Raw genomic sequence first — 25,843 nt, 5'->3', positions numbered from 1 at the left:
ATATTCTTGCCAGCTCTTCTTAATCTCTTCTACTTCTGTTAAGTCCCTACCATTTTTTGTCTTTCATCATGCACATTTTTGCATAAAACATTCTCGATATCTCTAGTTTGCTTGAAGAGATCTCTCTTTCCCATTGTATTGTTTTTTTCAATTTCTTTGCTTCGGTCATTTAAGAAAACCTTATCTCTCCTTGCTATTCTCTGGAATTCTGCATTGAGTATATCTCTCCCTTTCTCCTTTGCCTTTCACTTTCCTTCTTTCCTTAGCTATCTCATCAGACAGCCATTTTGCTTTCTTGCTTTTCTTTTTCTTTGGGGTAATTTTTTGTTGTTGCTGCTGCCTCCTGTACAATATTGTGAACCTTTGTCCATAGTTCTGCAGGCATTCTGTCTACCAGATTTAATCCCTTAAATCTATTCATCACCTCCATTTCATATTCATAAGGAGTGTTATTTAGGTCATACCTACACAGTCTGATGGTTTTCCTTCCTTTATTCAATTTAAGTTTGAAATTTGAAATAAGAAGTTCATGATCTGAGCCATAGTCAGCTCCAGGTCTTGTTTTAACTGATTATATAGAGCTTCTCCATCTTCGGCTGCAAATATAAAATCAATCTGATTTCTATATTGACCATCTGGTGATGTCCATGTGCACAGGAACCTTTTGGGTTGTTGAAGAAAGTTTTTGCTATGATCAGCAAGTTGTCTTGACAAAACTCTATTAGTCTCTACCCCTGCTTCATTTTGTACTCCAAGGCCAAACTTGCCTGTTATTCCAATTATCTTTTGATTTTCTACTTTAACATTCCAATCCCCTATGAAAAATGTGATATTTTTTGTGTTATTTCTAGAAGATGTTGTAGGTCTTCACAGAACTGATCAACTTTGGCCTCTTCACTGGTTGGAGCATAGTCTTGTATTACTATGATATTGAATGGCTTGCCTTGGATTTGAACAAATATCATTCTGTCATTTTTGAGATTATACCATAACACTGCTTTTCTCATCCTTTTATCAATTAAGAGGACTACTCCTTTTCTTTTAAGGGATTCTTGCCCACAGTAGTATATGTAGTCATCATCTGAATTAAATCCACTTAGGAAGGACAATAATAAGCTTAAGTACCAAAAAAAGGCAACCAGATTGATGAAGGGTCTTGAGTTCATGCCATACACAAATATGTTGAAAGAACTGAGGATACTGAGCCTAAAGAAGAACAGGTTTGAGGAGGAGGGAACATGATAGTTGTCTTCAAATACTTGTCATATAGAAGAGGGATCAGGCTTGTTATGCCTGATCCCAGACAGCAGAAATAGTGATGGGTAGAAGTTGTGAAGGGGAAAATTTATATTTGATATAAAGGAAAACTTGCTAAACAGCCATCCAAAAGTGGAATGGCCAACCTTGTGAGACAATGAAGTCACCCCTTTGGATGTCTTTAAATAAGGGCTGGATGACCACATGTTGAGTACAGTATAGTGTACTATATGGCCATTGAGGAAACTTCCAGTTACATTCTCAAAGAACTTGTATGTTTTTCCAAAGAGAACATACTAGTGAGTGGAAGAACTTTGTTTTTCAGATAGAATCACTCATTAGAAATTTAACATCCAAACAGTGTAAGCTAAGCCACACTTAAAAAATACTATGCCACAGACAACTAACATTAAACACAAAAACACTATTCCATCTTTGACATTCATTTGCCAGTCACATTGTCAGTTAAAAGTAGTCATTTTGAAAGCAGTAATTCATTCTCTCTGCTCCTTCCTTAACACAATTTTCAGCCTGCAATTTAGATGATAGGAAAATTACCACCTCGGTGCACTATATTATGTGATATAAATGTTATTGCAATTAAGCCTGCTAGGAAATACACACCCACACATAGAAAAGCCCAAATAGTCCATGTTTCCTTCTTAGTAAACATCCTCTAAAAGACCAGGGATGTTAGTAGTATAGTAAAGTTACAAACAAAAACTAAAAACTACTGCAACTTGAAGTTTGCAGTTTTCTGTTAGCTATGGATGACGATTGTAGTCTTATTCAATATGGGATAAAAACAAGATGAATGGGGAGCTTCCTCTCCTATTGTCCGTGATCTCCCAGGAAATGATCACATATAGGCCAAAGGGTCCTCCAATTCCAAGAGGTAAAAAGCAAGGTTAGCTTATTTGTGTTGCTTCTCACACCTCTTCTTTATTAATAAATGGTTCAATATACATCAGGAAGAATTTTACTTTGCTTGGCCCATTAGAATAAAAGTTTCTTGAGGGTGGAAAGTATGCCATTTTTATTTTCTCTTTGTAGCCCTAGCTCAGTTCCTTAGGATATAATTTCAAAACGAAGCAATTCCTGTCCTAGAGTTTATGTTTTACCAGGGGATACACACATACATAAATATACATACACATATGTGTATGTAAATGTATGTGTGTACCCTTAGAGAAGGGTTGAGGAGGAGAAACAAGATTAGATACATCTATTCAGGACTCCCTGCGAGCCACACACACACACACACACATGTGACACATATATCGCATGCTACAAACACATATATATACACACACATATGTGTACATACACATGACGCACACCCATGCTACACACACACGTATGTATTTATATATGTTTATATACCTGCACAACATACTGTGTGCTGCGCACAGTATATGTATTTATACGTACATATGTGTATTTGTATATGCATATTATATGTGTATATGTGGGGAGAGAGAGAGAAAAAGAAAGAGAGAGGCGAGGGAACAGGAGGCAGCTAGGTGGCACAGTGGATAGAGTGCTGAGTCTAGGATCAGGAAAACCTGAGTTCAAATCCTGCCTCAGACACTTACTGGTGTGTGACCCAGGCCAACTCACTTAACCTTGTTTACCTCAACTTCCTTGGCTGTAAAATGACATGGAGAAGGAAATGGCAAACCATTCCAGTATATTTGCCAAGAAAACCCCAATAAGTGAATAGAGCATTAGCCCTGAAGTTAGGAGGACCTGAGTTCAAATCAATCGATAAACATTAAGTATTCATATACTTTACACTGTGCTAAGCAGTGGGGATATGAAAAGAGGCAAAAGACAGTCCTTACCCTCAAGGAGCTTACAATCTAATGGGAAATACAACATGCAAACAAGCATATGCAAAGGAAACCATATATAGGACAAACAGGAGATAATTAAGAGGGGAAGGCACTGGAATTCAGAGAGGTTGGGGAAGGCTTCCTGTAGAAGGCTGGATTTTAGTTGAGACTTAAAAGAAGCCACAAAGATCAGTAATCAGAGGAGAGGAGGGAGAGTGTTCCAGGCATAGGGTACAACCAGAAAAAATGCCAGGAGTGACAGATGGAGTCCTTTGTTCGTGGAACAGCATGAAGGCCAATGTCACTAGGTCAAAGAGTATATGTTAGGGAGTAAGGTATAAGAAGACTGGGAAGATAGGAGGGGGCTAGATTATGAATGGCTTTAAATGCCAACTAGAGCTTTTTGTTTTTGATTCCAGAAGCAATAAGAAGCTACTGGAGTTTGTTGAGTGGGGGAAGGGCTTGACATAACCAGATCTGCATTTTAGGAAAATCACTTTAGTGGCTGAATGGAGAATGGATTAGAGCGAGGAAAGACTTGAGGCAGGCAGGCCCACCAGCAAGCTATTGCAGTAATCAAGGCATGGGGGCTTATACCAGAGTGGTGGCAGTGTCAGACGAGGTAAAGGGGCGTATTAGAGAGATGTGGCAAAGGTGAGATCAACAGGCCTTGGCATCAGCTTGGATGGGGGCAGTGAGAGATAGTGAGGAATCCAGAGTGACTCCTGGGTTGTGAGCCTGGGGGACTGGGAAGCTGGTGTTGCCCTCAACAGTAATAGGGAAGGTGGTAGTGGGAAGGTTTAGGAGTAAAGATAATGAGTTCCATTTCGGACATATTGAAATTAAGATGTCTACTGGACATCCAGTTCGAGATATCTGAAAGGCAGTTGGAGATGTGAGACTGGAGGTCAGAGAGATTGGAGTGTTATGGATTATTATTTATCATTTATTAATATTGTTTGAACCTAACTTTATGTGCTTAGAGACTATTTGCACCCAGAATGTTGTCCTGACCTCAGTAACTCTAGGAATTCTGGATATGGCTACAAGGAATTTTGAGTGCCACCAGGTCCTGGAGCATTCTTGGTTTTGGGTCTCCACACTCAGGACTTGTTTTGGGTCCACCCTTGTGTTTTGGGTTCCCTTCATGTGATTCATGTGTGACTCACAGGCAGTCAAAATCATCCTCAAAATCCTATGTAATATAAACTTCTAGAATCTAAAGGAGGTTTCCTTTCTTTCCAGTCCTTTCCTCTACCAAATGACCTAATAAATTTCTTTGAAAAATTATTTCAGATTCTGGGATTTGTTTTCACGAAAAGGATAGGTAGATTTTAGAATCATCAGCATAGAGATGGTAATTAGATACATGGGAGCTAATGAGCTCACCAATCGAAGTAATATAGATGGAGAAAAGGGCCCAAGACAAAAACTCAGGGAAACCTATAGTTTGAAGGTGATCTGGAAGAGGATCATGCAAAGGAGACAGAGAGCTCAGATAGGTAGGAAGAGATCCAGGAGAGAGTGGCATCCCAAAAGCCTACAGAGAAGAGAGTATCGTGGAGGAGAGAATGATCAACAGTTTCAAAAGCTGAGGAAAGGTCAAGGAGAATGAGAATTGAGAAAATGGCATTAGATTTGCCAACTAAGCATTAATAACTTTGGAGAGAGAAATGTTGAATTGGGAATGAAGGGGGCAAAAATTCCCAAAGACTATTGACAAGCTACAATATTTATTAGTGGAGAGAATACCCACAGCAATAAAACATGGATCTTTTAAAGTATTGAAAGAAAATCATATTGTAATAAATATTGAAAATTGTTCCCATCTGCTTATAGATATGTATTAACATATTTAATATATTTGCAGAGACATGTTTAATTCAGTCAACTATTCATCACAGTAGCACATAGATACTTCAGTATATGTCATATATTGGGCCTGTGAGACTCCCCCATCACAATTTTTAAAATTATGAGTCCTTATTATGGTCAACTCACTGACCAAGTTTAGAAGTTTAAAGTACTACCCTGCATTATAAATAGTGTATGCAAATGAATGTGGTACTACAATCAACTTGTGATCATATTCCCCCTTTTGATTTAAATCCCAAGCCACCTTACACTCCACAGAAGGGCTACCCAGCATTCTGAAAGCTTTCCTCTAAGTCTGGTTATGTTTTGTGGATACCAAATAAGCCTTCAACTTGTCCATCTATTATCCTTTTCTGTTGCTATGAGATTGACCAACCTCCTTTTCCAATCATAGATTTTTTTCCTTTTTTCCTTACAACATATTTTAGTCCTGGGTCATCCTTGGGGATGTTCTGAAGCTTACTTATGTCCACCATGTATGTTTCCTTTGACCTTTGGATCACCCACAACTTTAGGGATTCTAATTTTCCAAAATTTGCAAAAATTCAGTATCACCTGAACATTTGCATTTACAAAATAGAGAAAGAACATGCCAAAAAAACAAACAAACAAACCCAATCCTTAAAATTATGGTTATAGTGTATTTTTCAGTGTCAAAAAAGTTCGGAAATGTCTTTTCTGGACCAAGTGCATTACATATATTCAAGAGCAAAATAATGAAATGAGGAATTTCTGATATTAGGCCATACATCAAACTGTCACATAATTTGGCTAACATACATGAGGAAATATAATTGAAATTGGAACCAAAAGGAATGGGTTTAGGTCCCAGTCTCTGCTACCTGATAGCTGTGTGACCTTACGCAAATCACTTAATCTTTCAACAACTCAGTTCCTGCATCTACAAAATGAAGGGGCTGGAGTAGATATTCTCTAAAGTCCCTTCTAGAGCTACTATCCTGTTATTCTTTTGACTTGTCATCCTTTTGAGTTTAACTGACAAATCAGAGAACTCTAGATAAAAAGTAAAGAGTGAAGCCTTTTCTCCAGTCTCCTTCCCTTCTACTCTCCCTTACTCCCCTAGAGAAAGGTTTCAGACCCAACACCAAACTACTCAAAAGCTTCCCTCTAAGAGGACTCATTTAAGACCATCCTACCTAAATCCAAAGTTTTTTCTGAAAGTTATAAAAAATTAAGAGGGGTAGCTGTATAATGATCATTTGAATAAAATAATTGTTCATTAAAAAGATTCTTTTATGGAATTTGAAAACTAGTGAAACCTGGGTAAAACAACTTGTTCCTAATGGTTTTTTGCTTTATTTCCCTTTTCAAAATGCCCAGAGATTATGCTTTCAAAACCCACTCTAATAAACACTTGCAAATCCAGTATATTTGCTAAGAGACCTGATGAGCGATATCCTACACACCAATTTTTTTTCAGGTGCTTTAAGCAATTTGGAATTGTGCAGGATTTATGGAGACAAAGTGAGTTCCCTGTCTTTTTCTCATCTGGCTGGACTTGAGTGTTTTTGAAATTCCAACCCACTCATCTGGGGCCTTAGGCTCTGACTTTTCAAGAAACCCACACTACAGCTTTGGGACTGCTCAGCTCCAAACACCCATTTTATTTTGTTTCATTTTCTTCTCTCCCCTCCAACTTACAACATAAGCAGCAATTACCCACAGCCCTTAATGTCCTTCAGGGACTGCAGCTGTTTAGAAGAAAAGCATACCTAAATACCTCTGAGAGAGAGGACTGAGTGTTTTTATCATTAGTGGTATCAACCCTTTTATTTTTATTTTTACAAATATGTGGCATTCAACAGCACAATCTACTTTCCTGGTTATATGCTTGCATCCTTCAAAAGGCACTTTCCCTCCAAACATGTGACCATTCAGCAGTGAAAAATCATCCAGTTTACATAACAGATGTTAGTGCTGGCTTTGACATATTACTCCAGAGCCATACGTCTATAATGGCTTTTTCAAATGTGTTGCCATGTTCTGTTGATTAGTTGTGGGTGATCTGAAATGTCAAACTATTAGCCCTTGCCAACCCCTGCCAAGGTTACTATCTTCTGAAAAATATCTTTTTAATAATATAACTGTTTGTAAGTGGAAGGGGGGATGCTCAAAATACAAAGCAACAATAATTATGGATTACTGGACCACCAGTGGTGGTTCTGTTTTCTCACTCTCCTTTGTAATGCATGGCCCTGGTTACTCCTTTTTAATGAGCGAGATCGCAAAGCCCTGCCTTGCTTTTAGGAGCTAAACAAATAAAGATCTCGGGAATGGAAATGGAAGCCAGAGAGGTGAGGGGAGGCCAAGAAAAGGAATTTTTTTAACCATCCTGATACAAAATTCTCTGGTCACCTCTAAAAATATATGATATCACTTATATAAAATTCAGGGAAGCACGTGTAGATTTTTTGGATGAAAGTTCAAATTGGAAAGCAGTTAAAGTTGAGAAGCTTCATTAAAACCTTTCTATCTCTCCTTTAAAACCTTCTACCTCTATATAATCCTACATATCCTCTGGTTAACCATGAGAGCATAGCATAGTGGGCATCTATAAAGTATTGATAATACCCATAGTACCTACCTTACATGGTTGTCATTGGACCCAAATGAGATCATATATGCTAAGTACCTTCTTCTAGACACCCTCTCCTCTCTGGATTCTGTTCTTTTTGCTCTCTTACCTATCCAACCATTCTTGTTCAACCTCCCTTACAGGTTCATTATCCATGTTATACCTACTAAGTGTATAACAGGCTCTATCCTGGGCCTTCTATTTTTTTCTTTATATTCTCTCACTTGGTCACCTCATCCGTTCCCTTGAATTTAATTATCACCTCTATGCAGATGACATATGTGTGTTTACACACACACACACACACACACACACACACACATCCAGCCCTAGCCTCTCTCCAGAGCTCCAGTCCCACATTACCAGCTGCCTATTGGACATTTCAAACTGGCTTCCCACAGGCATCTCAAACTCACCATGTTCAAAACAGAACTCATTATTTTCCCCACCAAACCCATACTTCTGCTGAACCTCTGCTCTGTGACCGTCAAAGTCCCTATTATCCTCCTAGTCATGTTCAGTTCAATTCAAACTTCATTCTATCATCTTGAAACCAAATAGTTCCATTTAACATGTTTATCAATGACTTGAATAAAGACATAGCTGGCATACTTATCAGAATTTTAGGTGACAGAAAGAGGATAGCTAAAACAGTTGATGACAAAGTTAAGATCCAAAAAGTTCTTGATAGGACATAAAATTGGATTGAATCTAATGAGATAAAATGTAATAGGAATAAATGTGAATTCTTATACTTCAGTTTAAGACCTCACTCTCAAAGTGCAGGTTGGGGGAGGCATGTTAAGGCAGAAGTTCATCTGAAAGAATCTTGGGATTTTAGGGGACAGCAAGTTCAACATGAGACAGTAGTGAGAGGTAACAGCCAAAAGACTGAATGTGATTTTATGTGTGACTTGATGTCTTAAAAGAGGCAGAGCTTCCAGGATAAGGAAGTGATAGAGTATTACGTTAATTTCTGAGTACCACAGTTTAAGAAGGACACTGATAAGCTGAAGAACATCCAGAGGAGAGCAATCAAGATGTTGAAGGGCCTTGACTCTATGACTTATTAGAATGAATTGTAGAAAAGGTGATGTGTAGCCTGTAGAAGAGAAAATTGGTGGAAGTGAAGAGTAGAGGGACAGGTTATGTGAGAGCAGGTGAGCTGGAGCCAGCTTGAACTAGCTTGCAAGAGCCAATTATTAAGTTTTCAGTATGAGCATTTATTCCTTGCAAATCAGAAAATGCTTCAAATCATGGCTTGTTTTATAGTTTTGTTGATTGTCTAGACTTAAGAAAGTGATGGAGAAAATGTCAGTAATGTAGACTAAACTTAAAAGTGTGTTGTGCATGTTTTTGGTGTGTTTTTTTTTCAGAGAGTGGTTGTTAAACATTTTTCAGCTCATCACTGTTTGAAAAGCTGCCATGTTTGGTCACATGGGGCAGCAGTAGGAGCAAAGGGTAGAAGTTGTAAAGAAATGAGTTTAGACCTGACGGAATGAAAAACTTCCTAACCAGAAAATTAAGAAAGTGAAATGGACCACACCTTAGTGATAGATAAATTTTTCCTCATTTAGAGGTTTTCAAGCAAAGGCTAGAAGGCTACTTGATGCCTGTGTTAGTGGGATTCATTTAGGAATGGTTAGAACAAGATAGCCTCTGATTCTTTTTCATATCTGAAATTCTGTGATTCTGATAATTTTTTTTCAAATGGGTACTTCTTTGATAATCCATAATAGATATCTTTGAAGTGTAGTACACGTAGGGAAGCTAGAGCAATATATGATTACACTCAGCGAGGTCCATAGTCAACAAAACCATAAGTCTTAAAAGGTTCAGGAGCTTAGGACTAGAACTTGATTTTGATCAGGCTGGTATTTAATTATTGGAAGTCCATGGGGAACCTTCCCTGATTCTCCAAAGCAATCTCTTACTTTTTGAGCTCTCATTGACCTTTGTTTGTAGGCAGTCATCACCTTCTACTTTGCATTAAAGTTACTTGTACCCATATACTATCTTCCTTACTCAAGTGTGAGCTCTTTGAGGGGAGGGACCTTGTCCTATTCATTTTTCTATCTCCTCGGCATCTAGGCACATTTCTATGAACCTCTCACATTGAAAGACAGTAAAAGTTTGTTATTGAAAACATATCATCAACAGATCAAACATATTTATTGGATAGTTAAAAAGCTCAGTCTAGGAAATTACTCCAACAGATATAGCATTTTCAGATACAAAATAATAATTAATAATAATGATAGCTAGTAATTTATAGCACTTTACAAATATCTCATTTTTTACTCGCACCTACAACCTTGTGAAGTAAGTGCTATTATTATCCTTATATTACAGATGAGGAAACTGAGGCAGACAGAAATTAAGTGACCATGGTCACACAGCTAGTAAGTAGCTCAATCCAATTTTGAACTCAGGTCCGCTGGACTTCAAGTGAAGCACCCTATCAACAATGCCACCTAGCTACAAATAAACTATAAGCTCCCTGAGGACAGGGTCCAAGTCTGACAAATTTTGTAACCCTTCCAGCATCTAGAGTAGTGTGCTATACACAGGAGGTGCTTAATAATTTTTAAAAATATAATTGAACATGTACAAACTAGGATAAAATCTAGGTTAAATATATGGACCTTTGTTTCAAGTAGAAGTGTGTGACCATCAAGAGCACTATACAATTTCCCAAGTGTAATCCAGCCCAGCCTCCTGGGCCCTGTTCATTATCTATCTGTAGTATCTGCACAAGATAGGTAGATAGATAGATGGATAGATAGATGGATAGATAGATAGATAGATAGATAGATAGATAGATAGATAGATAGATAGATGGATAGATGGATAGATAGATAGACAGACAGACAGACAGACAGACAGATAGATAGATAGATAGATAGATAGATAGATAGATAGATAGGCATGCACGCATAGGGAGAGAGACAGACAGAGATACTAGTTCTACAGGCTGTCCATTCAACTTGTATGTCATAGTCTAAACAATAGATGAATAAACATTCTTTATCCATTTGATTTTTCCCAGGTAGATAATTGAGCCAAACTCTTTCGAGTGATTATGGGTCTGCAATGTTCTGAGACTTGATGAAATCATCACAATATTATCCAGGATCATTACAAGGACTTCATCTATAGGAAAACTCTTTTTCACTTGGAAACTGTTGTACATCTTCTATTACAGTGGTAAACACCGTTACCAAGCATACGTCTCCATATTTTATGCATCACTTGGTACTAGCAATTGAAGGGTCATTGAATAAAATTACTTCTGTTATATTTTTCAGGCAATCATATATGATTTTATTATTTGAATGGGAGACATCCTGGGAAGTAATGTTGCATGAGGAAATATCCCAGAATCCAAAGAATTGAAGTCGTGAGTCACCCAAAAGGCAGTGAAGAGGGACGTGTTAGGCACAAGTAGGCTGCAAGGAGTGTATATGATATAATTAGAAATATAGATAGATGGATGACTGGAAAAGGAGGTGGATCAGTCACACAGGGAGAATGAGAGATAAACAATGGGCAGCTCCCATACTCCACTCTATTCACACAATGTTATCTGAGAGAAGTTGAAAAAGGTGTACATTGTGTTAAGTGGCGAATTTACAAGACATTTGTAAGTGTAGCAATTTGTAAGTGTAGCAAGGAGCAATATTTCCTGGTGCTCTGCTATGTAGACTGGGCTGGCTTTTCCTGGGGACCTACCCCTAAGAAATTTGGGCTAGTTCTTTTCTGTCGGAGGTAATAAAACTCTCCGTGAGACTTGTTTGGCTAAAGGGACTACATCAAGTTGTTGGTATGGTTCTGGATCATCTGAGAACAAAAAGCCACAAGGAGCTCCAAATACTATCTCTCTCTAAGGATTCTGATTGTGAGCTGACAGCATCCCCAACACTAGGATGCTAGACTAAGCTAAATCAATGTGGTATCCTCACTTAATATCTTTGTTAAATGCCTTTTAGCGTTTCACATCTCTTACGGCTAAGGAAACCTCCTTGTGATAATTTTTGAATGATTTACAAGTGTCTCATTTCATTCCAGTGTCAGTCCTAAACTATGAGGGGACCATGTTAAGTCAGGGCTAGTTCAGAACAACAAGAGTTCCATGGAATTAGAAAGCATGGTTACGTTGGGATCTTCACTATTGAAGACAGAACCCACATCTGTGAAATCCCAGGTTAATTGAAGTATCAAAGCATACACAAACCACATGTATTGTTGATTAAAACAATGAATATGAAAACTTTTAAATTCAATAATTGTCAATTTCCTCAAGAGAGATTAGCCAATTAACAAGTATTTTTCACCTATAGTGCATATTCTGGGGCAACTATTCTAACTCTCACTCTCACTCTCACTGATGAATTGGGTCCCTAGAGTGTAACTCCTATATCCCCTGAGAGTCTAGGGCTAACCTTGGGAGAAGAGGGGTTTGTCTTGAATGCTATGTAGCTCACAAGCACCCACCAGTTTGCTTCCTGTCACGATCATGGGTAAATTGTCAATTAAATAACCAGACAAGTAGCTTTCAGAAAAGAGTATAAAGTGGTAGAATAAGACCAGTTAACACATCAAACCCCCCGACAAAAGTCTGACACGTTTCCACAAGCGCATATGGAGTCTAGAGGAAAGTGGGCTCTAGCTTAGAGAGTACAAGCAGAAAAGTATGTAACCCACAGATCCCGGAAATCCCTTTACTAGAATTCTCAAGATGTTCTCCTTGGTTATGGTGTCATTTTCTACTGGGAGAGCTGTGAATTTGCATGCAGTCTATACTTAGCTCCCAATGTAAACACTGCCACCAGAGATTCTTCTAGGGCTCCAAAAGGAAAAAGTCTTCCAGATCTCTGAAGTTCACAAGATTCTCCTCTGGTTCTCCTCACCCTACCCCCAAATAATCCTTCTCAAAGACAGCTCTCTTCTCTCCACCTCTCTCCACCACTGCCTACTTGACTCTAAATCTCTCCCTGCCTCAAATTGGCTTGACATTTTACAGTTGACCCCTAGGGCATGGCCAAATTTTCTCATTCATTCTGAACACTCTTCTATGCAACATCACTTCCAGGTCATCCAGTGGCTCATTAGAGACATCTAAATTGATCAGGGCCTCTTCTCATTTAGTTGGCATGCCTTTGATTGATTTATTCAGTTGACTCCCCACCCTTATACTTCAATATTTCATTGCTTCAAGGAGCTATATAATTTCATCAATTTGCTCTCTCCAGAAATACAGTTCACAACCCCTTCTATTACAATTTGAGGTTTTAATAGACCACAAACTCACTGTGAGACAACAGGTTATCATGTGGCAAGCAAAAAACCTAATGCTCCTTTAGACTTCCCTAAAGGAGATATAATCTCTAAAACTAGGGAAGTAATAGTCCCATATTCCTTCTGATCAGTCCAGATAGAGAATCAGATGAAGACCTCAAATCATGTCAAATAAGGATTGACTAAAGGAACTTGGGATGATTAGCCTGGAAAAGAGAATCAGAGAGGGCAGGTTAATTGTCTTTAAGTATTTGAAGAGGAGTCACATGAAAGAGGGATCTGACTTGGCCTACTTGGCTATATAAGGCAGAATTAAGAGCAATGTAATAAAAGTGGCAAAGAGGCAGCTTTAGGCTCAATATAAGGAAACATTTTCTAGGTTTCCTATTATTTGAAGCCTTAAAGCCAAAAACTATCAACCACTTATCAGGTATTTTGTAGGAAAGTTTCTCATTCTGGTAGGGTTGTACTAGCTGTCTTCTGAGGTCCTCTCCAACTCTTAGATTCTATGATTATTTAGTTTACAATCTTCCAGGGTTTCTATAGCCAAAACATGGGTCATCCTGAAGGCAACCTAGGAATGAGTCTCTCCAAACTTAGTTAAGTCTGTTCTTGGCAAACAGACATAAAGGAGTCATATGCCCTGCCCCTATGGCTTTATGGGACCTGTAAGAACTTGTCTTTGAGTTCTATTGGTTGAGCCTTCAAGAACCCAAGGTCATCTCCAGACTGTGCTGAGGCACTGTATAGGAGTTTAATGGACTATATAGCAATAGGTCATTTTTTTTCCTTAGAAAAGTGTCTCAATTTTCACAGACCTATCTGGGTTTTGGTGCTTTACTACAATATTGGGAACAGACAATTAAATAGTTGGAAACCCTTTTAGAAATGTTGTCTTCTATATTTCATTAGTGTGGCCAATCTGCAAATCAGGTAAAAATTTCCATTCCTACTTATGAAACTGATAATTTATGTAATACTGGGAAGCCATTAACCTAAGACTTAGTTCCCTCATCTGTAAAATGGGCATAACTGTATCTACCTCACAGGATTCTTATGAGGATCATACAAGATAGAATATATAAAGTACTTGGAAGACCCTAAAGTGTAATATGTGAATGCCAGTTCATTTGGATGCTAGGTGGTACAGTGGATAGAGCACTAGGCCTCGAATTAGAAAGACCCAAGTTCAAATCTGGCCTCAGACACTAAGTGTCTTAAGTATCTTAAGTGATCTTGGGCAAATCGATTAAACTCTGTCTGCCTCGGTTTTGTCAGCTGTAAAATGGGGATAATAGCCCTTATCTCCCAGGGTTGTTGTGAAGATCAAATAAAATAAGATTTGTCAAAACTGCTTATCACAGTGCCTGGCACATAATAATCACTACATAAAAATTAGTTTTTATTATTGTCATTATTACCTGACTAATATATAAACATTTAAAGCATTCTTTTCTTTTTACGTTATTTTTATTTTTTCTCAATTATACACAAATAAAAAATTTTAATATTCTTTTTTCAAGAGTTTGAGTTCAAATTCTCTCCATCTCTCCCCTCTCCTTGAGAAGGCAAAGAACTTGATATAAATTATAATTATTGCAGTCATGCAAAACATTTCCACCTTAGCCATGTTGTAAAAGAAAACACAGATTAAACAAAAACACAAGAATAATAAAGTTTTAAAAGTATAAAGCATTCTCTTCTAAGATGAGGTAGAAGAAATGGGACAGTTTTCAATTAGATGAGTTTCTCGGAAATACCCAGGAAGTCAGTGTCACATGTCAAACTGACTTCACGGAAATTCTCTACTGGAAAATCCACCAGCTAAATGTCTAGGATAGACGTGTCAAGGCATGGACTACAGTTCTTGAACTTTTGGCGACTTCCTCTCCTGACCTTTCAATGGGCAGCTAGGTGACACAGTAGGTAGAGTGCCAGGCCTAAGTCAGGAAGACTCACCTTCCTGAGTTCAAATTTAGCCTCAAACCTAAGCTATCTGTGTGACCCTGGGCAAGTCACTTAACCCTATTTGCCTCAGTATCCTGATCTATAAAATGAACTGGAGAAGAAATGGCAAACTGCTCCAGTATCTTTGCCAAGAAAACCCCAAATGGGGTCATGGAGAGTTGGGCATGACTGAAAACAACAACAACAACAAATGTCCAGGAAAGGAAAAAACTGCATATTTTTGTCAAACACATTTTTATTCAATACTTTTATTTTTATAATAATTGATTATTTTGCTTATATTAAATATTTTGATAATAGTAACAAGAATAGCTTACTATTTTATAATTTAAGTACTGCTTTTTATTTTACATGCATTATTTAGGATCACAGGATTTAGAACTAGAGGGAGCCTCAAAGGAAGCCCAGATTAGGGTTATGACTTACCCAAGGTCATGTGAGTATTAAAAATAGCTAACATTTGAGAATCGCTTTAGATGCATTATTTTATTTGGACCTCATGACAAATCTGTAAGATAGGTATTAGAGGCAGTGAGGTGGTGCAGTGGATAGAGCTCTGGGCTTAGAGTAAGATCTGAGTTCAAATCCAGCCTCAGACACTTACTAGCTTTGTGACCCTGGGCAAATCATTTGACCTCTGTTTCCCTCAATTTCCCCATGTGTAAAATTGGGATGATAATAATAGCACCTACCTCTCAGAGTTGTTGTAAGACCCAAACGAGATAATAATTGTAAAGTGCTCCAGACGGTGTCCAGCACACAGTAAGTGTTGTATAAATGCCAATTATTGTTACTGTCCTCGCTTTACAGATGAGATAGCAAAGGGCTCAGAGACGTTGTCACCTGGCCTCAGAGACCAGATATGAACCCACATTTACTGACTCCAAGCCCAGTGGTCTATCTACTACACTATACTACCATGGGAATTTGAAACTAAGTCCTCCGATACCAGACTCCATACTCTTTCCATGACATGCTGGTGCCCATCTGTACCCCTGCACAGCACCGCTACAGGCATATGCAGTGCAAGTTTTGTTACTCTCATTGAACAGGTAAGAAAACAGGATATCGAAAGGCCCAGTTGCCAATAATATAATTGAGGGCTGTCCAACCTTAGGTTTTTATTGAAACAATAGACAATATATTTTGATTTGCCATTTTAGCGAGAGCTCTGCGGTAGCTCAGCTTCCTTTACTAAAGCATTTATGTAAATTTCTATGCTTGTAGACGGGCCGCATAAATCGCACTGCAGGCCGCATTTTAGACAGCCCTGATATAAACAAAATGGAACATGTTGTTGTCATTGAGTGGTTTTTGTCAGATCCAACTCTCCATGACCCCATTTGGGGTTTTCTTGGGAAAGATACTAGAGCGGTTTGCCATTTCCTTCTCCAGATCATTTTACAGATGAGGAAACTGAGGCAAACAGGTTTAAGTGACTCACCCAGGATCAAACAGCTACTAAGTGTCTGAGGCCAGATTTGAACTCACAAAGATGAGTCATCCTGACTCCAGACCCAGCACTCTATCCACTGTGCCACCTAGCTGCCCCAAAATGGAACACAAAATTATCTAATGATGAACACAGGAATTGTGCACAGAAATTGACCCTTATTCCTTGTAACATCTTCAAATAAAGGTAATCCCTTCTTTCTTTCTTCTTTCTTTCTTCTTTTGCTGTCCTATACATTTTATCTTTTGATTCTCATTTGGACCCTTTGAGCTATGCAGGCTATGAGTGTTATCATCCCCATTTTACATAAAGTAAGGTTTTGGTTCTCTCTCCCCACCCCAACCCCACACTAGCAGGTCGGGTTCCCAGAACTAGGCTCAATAAATTTCATTTGAGTTCTAGGGTACCCAAGGGGGGAAAGCAGGGCAGTTGGGGTTAAGTGACTTGCCTGAGGTCACACAGCTAGTAAGTGCGTCAAGTGTCTGAGGTCACATTTAAACTCAGGTCCTCCTGACTCCAGGGCCGGTGCTCTACTCACTGCACCACCTAGCTGACCCAGGTGCTTCTTTTTATTGCCATCATCCAGAGCCCCCATTTCAGTGTATTTCCCTCGCTGTTAACTGCTGGCGATTACTGCCTCAGTTCCATTTAACCAATTAAAATCAACCCCACAGGTAGGTGGTAAATTGGATGGTGCTCTGGGCGTAGAGTCAGAAAGACCTGAGTTCAATTCTGGTCTCAGACACTAGCTGTGTGACCCTGGGCAAGTTGCTTAACCTATATTTGCTTCAATTTCCTCAACTATAATTATAGCACCTACATCTCAGGGTTGTTCTAAGGATCAAATGAGGCTAAAAAAAAAGCTCCTAGTACTAACCTGGGACATGGTAGGCACTGTATCAGTACTGGCTATTATTACCATTAAGGGCATTTGCTGCAAAGACATAGATAGCAAGAATAGAAGTTCAGCCATTTTCCCAAAATATCTGAGTGCGTACTCTTCCCTATCCTTCTTTGGTCCCTGATGAGTGGGCTCAGACTTAAGTTTTTCCATACAGTTGGCCCCACCAAGTTCATTTCTAAATGTAGCATAGCTGACACATGAGTGAATCTACATCTCTGCTCCTGCTGGCCTGGGTCAAACAGGTCATTCAGGATTTTGCCTCTCGACATCAAGCTTCCAGAAAATCATGGCATGGACTCCAGCTCCTGAACTTCTGGTGACTCCCTCTCTTGACCTGTCAAAGCTCACAAGGTCATAGCTATCTCCAATACTCCTTCCCTTTAAAGAAGGAAAAAATTAACACAAAAAAAGAAAGATATTCCTGACATCATGTTGGCTCTGGGTGGGAGTAGACCTGAGACCCTTCCCCCATCCAGAAGCCCATAGCTATTCAACCTCCTAGGCCAGTTTCTTCCCCTTCCCACTTGCAGTTAGATGAGCAAACTGAGGTACAGAGACATTAAGTTATTTAATCAAAATCACAAGGTTAATTAGTTAAAGAGCCAGCTCTGGAACCCAGGTCTTCTGATTACTAGGCCTCTGCGCTTTCCATCATTCTATGTCATCTACTCATATGTAAAAGACAAATATGATCATATATATTTTGTTTGTTATATGGAGAGTTTTAGGCACCAAGTAGATGCCAATTTCCTCATCAGGAAAAAAAGTTATGCTTACTCTTGAGATTTCTCGTGAATAATGTTAATGTAAAAAACATATTTTTTATTGCACATGCCAACTCCCCAGCAGGGAATAATCACTTTCTGGCACAGAGGAAGACTTGCAGATGGTGAAAAAGAAATAATAAGGATAAGAATAGGAAACTGTTAATGATCAAAAATAATCTACCACAGGTTCAACGACTAAGTCGGGAAGAGATAAGTCTGCACAGATACCAAACGCTATACAAAAAAGTGATTATTCAGCTATTCATGGGAACAGAGCTATTGATTCAAATAACAAAGACCACTATATAAATTGCTGTGTTTTTTTCTGGGTTTTTTTAGTCTGGGAAAATTGATTTTCTTAAATTCTCCCTTGAAACTCAAGTAGCATTTGATTTGAACCTAATGCCACATTTTAAAAAGTTCCTCTAAATTAAAAATCAATGTTTTCTGTGATTTTTAGCATCTTGTGATTGATATATAAGTACAGAGGACTTATGTTGTTAATCATCATGAATACATTTTTATTACTGTTCCTAACATGTCAGTCTCTACCTTTAAAATCTAGAAAATTAGAGTCAGACATAAATTTAAATGAATAAATTTAAATGAAGAAAAATAATCCACAACTTACACAATGGAACATGCTGTAAATTCTCACAAAACATCATCTTCCTTTTTCATTCTTCTCTCCTTTAGAACAGAAAATTTTGAGTAACTAACATGGAACATACCACAGATGACAAAATAAATGTTTTGTTTCACACGAGGAGCATAAACCATTTAAAAATTTTGATCTACCTATTCACCATCATTATCATCATGATTTTCCTCATCAATTAGCATTTAATAAGTAGCCACACTCCACAACTTTTAAGAACATTTACTATGTGCCCAGGACTGTTCTATGCACTGGAGTGAGGGAAATAGAAAAAATACATACATACATATATATGTGAGAGAGTTCACTTACCAATATTGTAAACTACTAATGACAAAGATTACACATTGTAATATTTGTATCCTTTTCCATAGCATCTAGACTCATAGCACTCAACAACAAATATTTATTAGGCATCTTCTATGTACCAGGCACAATACTAGGTGCTGGGAATACACATACAGCAATGAAACAATCCTTACTCACAAGGAATTTACATTCTAATGGGGGACATAACAAGGACATACATAATTAGATACAGCACTAAACTAAAGAGAAGAAAGGCAAAGAAATATAAAGTAATTAAATCCAAGGTAATAAGATGTTTAGAGCTGGAAAGGATCATCCAGAACAATCCTTTCCTTTTAAAAATGAGGAAACTGAGGCTGAGAGATGTGATATAGTCACATAATAAATCATTATCAACATGGGGGCTAGAATCTGAATCTCCAGATGCCCGTTTCAGGGTTTCTCCTATTACAGAGTTGCCATTCAATAAATGATAAACGAATGACTTGGTCCCAGGTTTCAAGAAGCTAATCTAGTTGTGGAAATAAGACTTACGTACATGAAACAATTAAAGGAAAAACAACCAAAGCAACCATTATATCAAAACATTTTGAAAGAAGACTGACAATAATACACTGACAAGTTACTCTTGACTCAAACAAAGATTAACAAACAAACTTTACCCATTAAGAAGTGAGTTTCTCAGCTGTTTAGTCAGCTCATCAAGGTTAAGAGAAAACTTGACATTGGTATTTGAATGGTCCTAAAGCCTCTGGACAGATTTCCCCCCATGGGCTTTAATAGATATACATGGAGAACTTCACCATTTAGGGCTCCCCCTTTTACAAACAGTCATGAATTCTGAAGATTAACCCTCTCCACAGCTTGGCAAAGAGATGACATTATTACCAATTTTATATGGTTAAAAAATTGAGACACAGAAACGCTAATAAAGTCGTCAAAAGTTTAACAGCAATTTAAGTGAGATTATGGATGTGAAAGAGTTTTGAATGGGATAAAAGTTCATTATTATTGTGATGACACACTCAGAGTGACTTTTACTGAGAACTAAGGACTCCTAGCTGTCAGTGCAGTTCACTAACAATAGGGGCCAGAGGACAGCTGGGAAAATGGGAAGAAATCAGAGACTAGAGCCTAGAAGGGAGAAGTAAATATTAGGCTTTAGAGGTGAAAATAGTGGAATCTTAAGCATAGATTGAAGATTAACAAGCACTAATTATGCTTTCCCTATAGGATATTCTCAGTAAATAGCTGTTGGTTGACTGGACATGAGGTAAAAATGAGAAAGAAAAGTATTCACTAAAAAATAAAAGATTGATATCATTTATTTGCCAAAGGAATCATCTTTGGCCATGCAAGACTCTTGGTTTTCTAAAACCATTTTTCTGTGTGACAGTATGTATGAATGTAATAGTTTCCCATTTTAATTCTTGCCAAATAATTCACATTACAGCTCTCTTGCCTCTCAAGACAATCCCTATGGGGTCACTTTGCAATTCAATTTTTCCTTTCTAAAATTTGAACAAGACAAAAATAGGCAATGTGAAGGACTGTTTGACTGTCCAGCCAACTGTGCTAAGTATGAGCATATGAAATCTCTCTTTTCATTATACTTGAGGTTAGAATAGTACTCTTTTCAGAAGGCCTTTCCTATTCACAAGCTGTATAGCTCCATCCAAGTTCCAACATCACCACCTTCAGGAAATAATGGAAAACTCACTGAATTACCAGGCCTTTCTTTGATTCAAGCTCCCTTGGCCTTCCCTGGGGACAGCTTCTATTTTCTTTTGCCCTTGCTTCCCACCCCCTCTATAGAACACTCTTATTCTTTAGGGTGATCTCCAAGCATATACTTTGCCCCACTTATCAGAAGATGACAGTAAAAAAGTTAACATCTGTAGAATAGTCATCCTCCAAGGGCCAATGTGGTACATGCCCATTGCACCAGCTATTTAGTAAATGCTACTCTAATGGTGAAAGTAATATTTTTGAAAACAAAACAATACAGTGATCCCGCTGCTATCAAAGAATACTGGCTAGAGAGACCAGAAGTTAAAAAGTTGAAGAGTCCAGGAAATGAACTTGGGTTTAGCATTCGAGGCAGGCAGTCTGTCATAGCGTATAAGGTGGTGGACTGTGTAATCCTCTCTCTGATGCTTAATAGCTTTATGACCATAAGCACATCACTTATCCTCTCTGAGACTTGGGCAATGTCTAATACTAAATTTTAAATGAGTTGTGACTCACTCAAACAATCTCAAAAATAGTTGCAACTTGGTATTCTTGTACTTGCTAGTCTTTCGTCATCACACTTCTCTTCGTCCCATATATAGGCTTTATTGAGCTGTACTTGGACCTTCATCCAGTGAGATCTCAATCTTAACATAATATTCAAAGGAATTATTAGTAAATGCTTAGATGCACTATGAATATGATTGTTATTAACCAGACAACACTGGCCTTTGCCCCATGACATCCTTTTATAGCAAAGGTTCTTTACCTGGAGTCCATGAATTTTTTTTAATATTTTGATAACTATATTTCAATACAATTGGCTTTATTTGTAATCCTACATATTTTATTTTATGCATTTAAGAACATCATTCTTAGGAGGAGGGGTCTGTAGACATCTATAAGTCTTTAGGCAGACTAACTGCCAAAGAAGTCTATGACACAAAAGGATTAAAAATCCCTGCTTTAAGGAATATGTCAAGATATAACAGATATTTACATAGCATATTACATGTATTATCTCCTTTGATCCTCAAAACAACCATATGAGATAATTTCTACAGTTATTATAAGCCTCATTTTCTAGACCAAAAAAACTAAGGATGAAGAAATTAAATGACATGATCATATAGTTAAATATCAGAAGTGGGCATTTAAACTGAGGTCTCTCCTGTCTCCAGGTCCATTTATACCATGATGCTTCTCTGTATACATGTTAGACAGAAGAGGATGAAGAAAGAGATATTGTCACCTGCTTTTACAACGGGGGTCTTTTTTCCATACCTAAGTCCAAGGGCATGCTGGAACCAGCTTACACCAGCTTCAGAGAACTGGTTGTTAAATTTTCAATATGAGCATTTATGCCTCAGAAATCAGTAAATATTACAAATTAAGGCTTAATCTATTGTTTTGCTGATTATCTAAACTTAAGAAAGTAATGGAGAAAATGTTAATGATACATATAAAACTTTTTTCAGAGAGCCAGTTCTTAAACATGTAATAGCGTACCTCTGCAAAGATCAGAAAGCCTGTTTAAAAAAATGTTGTAATAATCTAAGTAGGTGGTAATGAGGATTTATACTAGACAGAGGAATGTCAGTGGGGTTAGAAAGTCAAGAATGGATACAAGAGATATAAGGGAAATAAAATTGATAGGACATGATTGATCGAATATGAGATAATACCAAGGTTTTAAACAGGGGTGATTAGTCGAATAGTGCTGTCACTGACAGAAGGAGTGAAGTCACATGAAGGAACAGAACTAGGGAAAAAAATAAATTCAGTTTTGAACAAGTTGAGTTTAAGGTGTTGGTGGGATACGTGGAGTTAGTTGTTCTATAGGCAGCCAGAAACATGGATTTGGAGCTTGGAAGAGAAAGCAAGATCAAGGTCATCTATCTAAATAATATTATGATAGTGAATATTATTTCACACAGTAGGAGAGTAAAGAGAAGACTTTTATTTCTTAGGATTTGGGAGACTTAAGTTTGTTACTAGGCAAATGATAAAGGGCCAAAAGGCATTCTCCAATGTTTAAGTGGTCAAAGGGTACAAACAAATAATTCTCAAATGAATTGTAAACTATTAAATAACATATGAAAGAATGCTTCAAAGCAGTAATAATGAGAGAAATGAAAATCAAACCAACTTTGAGGTATTGCCTCATATGAAGGAAATTGGCAAACATGAAAAAATATGAGTAATCATTGTTAGAGGGGATATGGAAAGAGAGACACAGTAATACATAAGTGGAGCTATTAATTCGTTCAACCATTATGGAAAGCATAATTTGAAATTACACTAAAACAAATTTCTAAAATGGCTAACTTTTTGACCTAGAGGTCTCACTGTGAGATATGTAATTTAAGATAGAAAGGTCCCATGTATACCAAAATATTTAGTATAGCACCTTTTGTTGTAGCAAAGGAAAAAAAGAAGGGATTCCATTAAATAGAGAATAACTGAACAAATTGTGATACATAAATTTAATGGAATATTATTTTATCATAAAATATGAATATGAAGACTATAGAGAAGTATGGGAAGTCATAACAGCTGATGTAAAGTGAAGAAAGCAGAACCAGGAAAACAATGTACACCCATGACTGCAGCAATGTAAATAGAAAGAAGAAGAAACTGAACCAGCACCCAGTTGATGCTTTGATTAGTTTTGTAAAACAGCTTTTCTCTCCTCTTCTTTTTTTAATTCTTTGTTAAAAGGGATGGCTTTTTGGGTAAAGAATATAGGAGAGATATGTTTAGAGGTCATTCTGTAAAAATGAGCTGGAGAAGGAAATAGCAAACCATTTCAGGAACTTTGCCAAGAAAACCCCAAATGAGGTGACAAAGAGTCAGACACATCTGAAATGACTGTACAAAAATAATAAGACGCTGGATGAGGTAGAAGAGATTTGGATCCAGAGTATAGACAGAGAGATTAGCCTTAACATCGAGTAAGGTTGGCATTAACATGGAGTAGGGATACTTTTTCCTCTGTAATCCAAAGAAAAGAAGAATAGATGATGCTGCTGAAGAATTCTGAAGGGTGGTGGAAAGAAATTTTAAAAGTGTACATCAGACGGTCTCAATCTTTTCAGGGGGCTAGCTCATCTATATATGAGTTTATAGGTGTTGTTGGAGTCTCGAGAGGTGAGGCAGTTTTGGAATACTGACTGTGGAAAGAGGACTAGGGAACTGACAAGAATAAAGCAGAAGGCTCCTGGAGCAGCACTAAAGTTCCGAATCATAAATTCGCAATGGTCCGTGACACATTTCCTCTACAGCCCAAACTCTACGGGTGAGTTAGAGCCTTAATGCTAATCCAACCTACTTAACCTTTCAGGGATGCATAAGCATGAACATGTATCAAATGATAATCAACAAGCAATCATTTGGCACCTACTATAGGCTAAGTACCAGGTTAGGTTATGGGGATATAAATACAGTAAATGAAAAAATCTCTACTCACAAGGTGTTTAAATTCTAGAGGGATGAAAATGCTTTGAACTTTCATGTAAACAACCTTGTATTAAAATAAGCACTGTTCATTTGAAGGTATAATCCCAGCACTTGAAAGATTAATACATAGATACGTGAAGGCATTGCACAGGGAACCCCTAGGGTGGAAACTCATTCTACCTGTGAGGAAATACAACCTGTCTATGACTTAGTAGCTGATTGCTAGGGAGTTGCCTAAGGCATAGAGAAGTTTAGATGGCTTTCCCAGGGCTATACAGCTAGCAAGTGTCAGAGGTGGAAACTGAACCTAGGTCTTCCTAACTCTAAATCGAGAACTCATCCAGACTACCTCTGGAAAGATTAATGCCATGTCCTAAACCCATCACCAATTGTTAGCACTCCAGAAATAGCTGGAGACCATAATTCACCCTCCCTTTCCTCGGATCACATACCTAGAGTTGGAAGGGATTGTAGAAGTCATCTGGTACAACCCTCTCGTTTTACAGATGAGGAAACTGTGGCTTCAGGAGGCTGAGGGATTTGCCAAAGGTTAAACAGATAGCAAATGGCAGAGGCAGGATTTTAATCCTCTGTTCCTTTTAATCTTCTGCTTCCGAATCCTTGTCTCTTTCTATTGTACTACGCTGTCTCCACACTTTCTCTCCCTCTCTTTTTCTACTTCTCTCCAGGTCAATGTCAAGGGATGAAGTAATAAGGGAAAAACAGTTGTTATACAGACCTTCCTACTTCCTTTATTTTCCCCACTCAAAGAACTGTCTCTAGGTGGTAGAGAATCTCATTCTCCAGATCTGTCTTTTGTATATCTTTCATAAGGAGAAAATTCAAGCCCCGTTCCCCCCCAAAAATAAATAAAATAGAAATTCTAATTTAAAAGAAGCAATGATGCCAGCTGCATCTGTGCTTAATTCACTCTCAAAGTGTTTCCCTCAGAGATGAGCATCACAGAACAGCAGAACATTTAGTGGCATTTGGAGGCTGAGTAGTTTTCACCAAAGACTTTCTCTTTGTTCCTCTGGTAGAGTTTTCTTCTTGGGTTTTGGGGCAAGGAGATGGAGCCCAGGCAGGCTTCCCCTTCACATGATGTGACCTTTGCCCCTTCTAAAGAAGTTAGCACACCAAAGGAAGAAATATGAACAGACACTAGTCCAGCACACGAGTTGTTTACAGAGTGATTGAAAACTAACACGTTCATAGGGATTCAGGGTGCTTTTATTTTCAGCATCTAAATGTTTCCATCCTTGCCATATTATGCTTATGCTCTGGTTATTAGGAGCGTCTGCTCAGACAAGCCTGCTATCATTTATTTCACTTACAGTAGCATTGAGCAAGCTATTAGCACTGTTAGAATCACCCTGACTCAGTGAAGATAGTTTAATAGTTTTAAAGGAAATCCACCCAAATTATAGTGTGGGGGAAGAGTGCCCACCAAATTATAAATGAAAAAACTATTTAAGTATGGAGCTGCATTCCCCTTTATTCATTTTTTATGGGGCAGGTTCAATCTTTTGCATCCATATCTATGCCAAAATACCAATAGAAATTAAATGTTGGTGAGAAAGGGGACACTAATATGTTTATTCTAATCATTTCAATCCTGCTGAAGTGTTTTTCTTTCTTGCTCCCTTCAGTAACCTTTCAGGGTTTAGAACACATTGTTAAATGGGAGATTCTAACAGCAACAAAGTGAAATATGCTATTTCCTTTTATTTTAT

Source organism: Trichosurus vulpecula, chromosome 3 (genome assembly GCF_011100635.1).
Source record: "Trichosurus vulpecula isolate mTriVul1 chromosome 3, mTriVul1.pri, whole genome shotgun sequence".
Taxonomy (NCBI): Eukaryota; Metazoa; Chordata; class Mammalia; order Diprotodontia; family Phalangeridae; genus Trichosurus; species Trichosurus vulpecula.
This window is presented reverse-complemented; position numbering follows the sequence as displayed.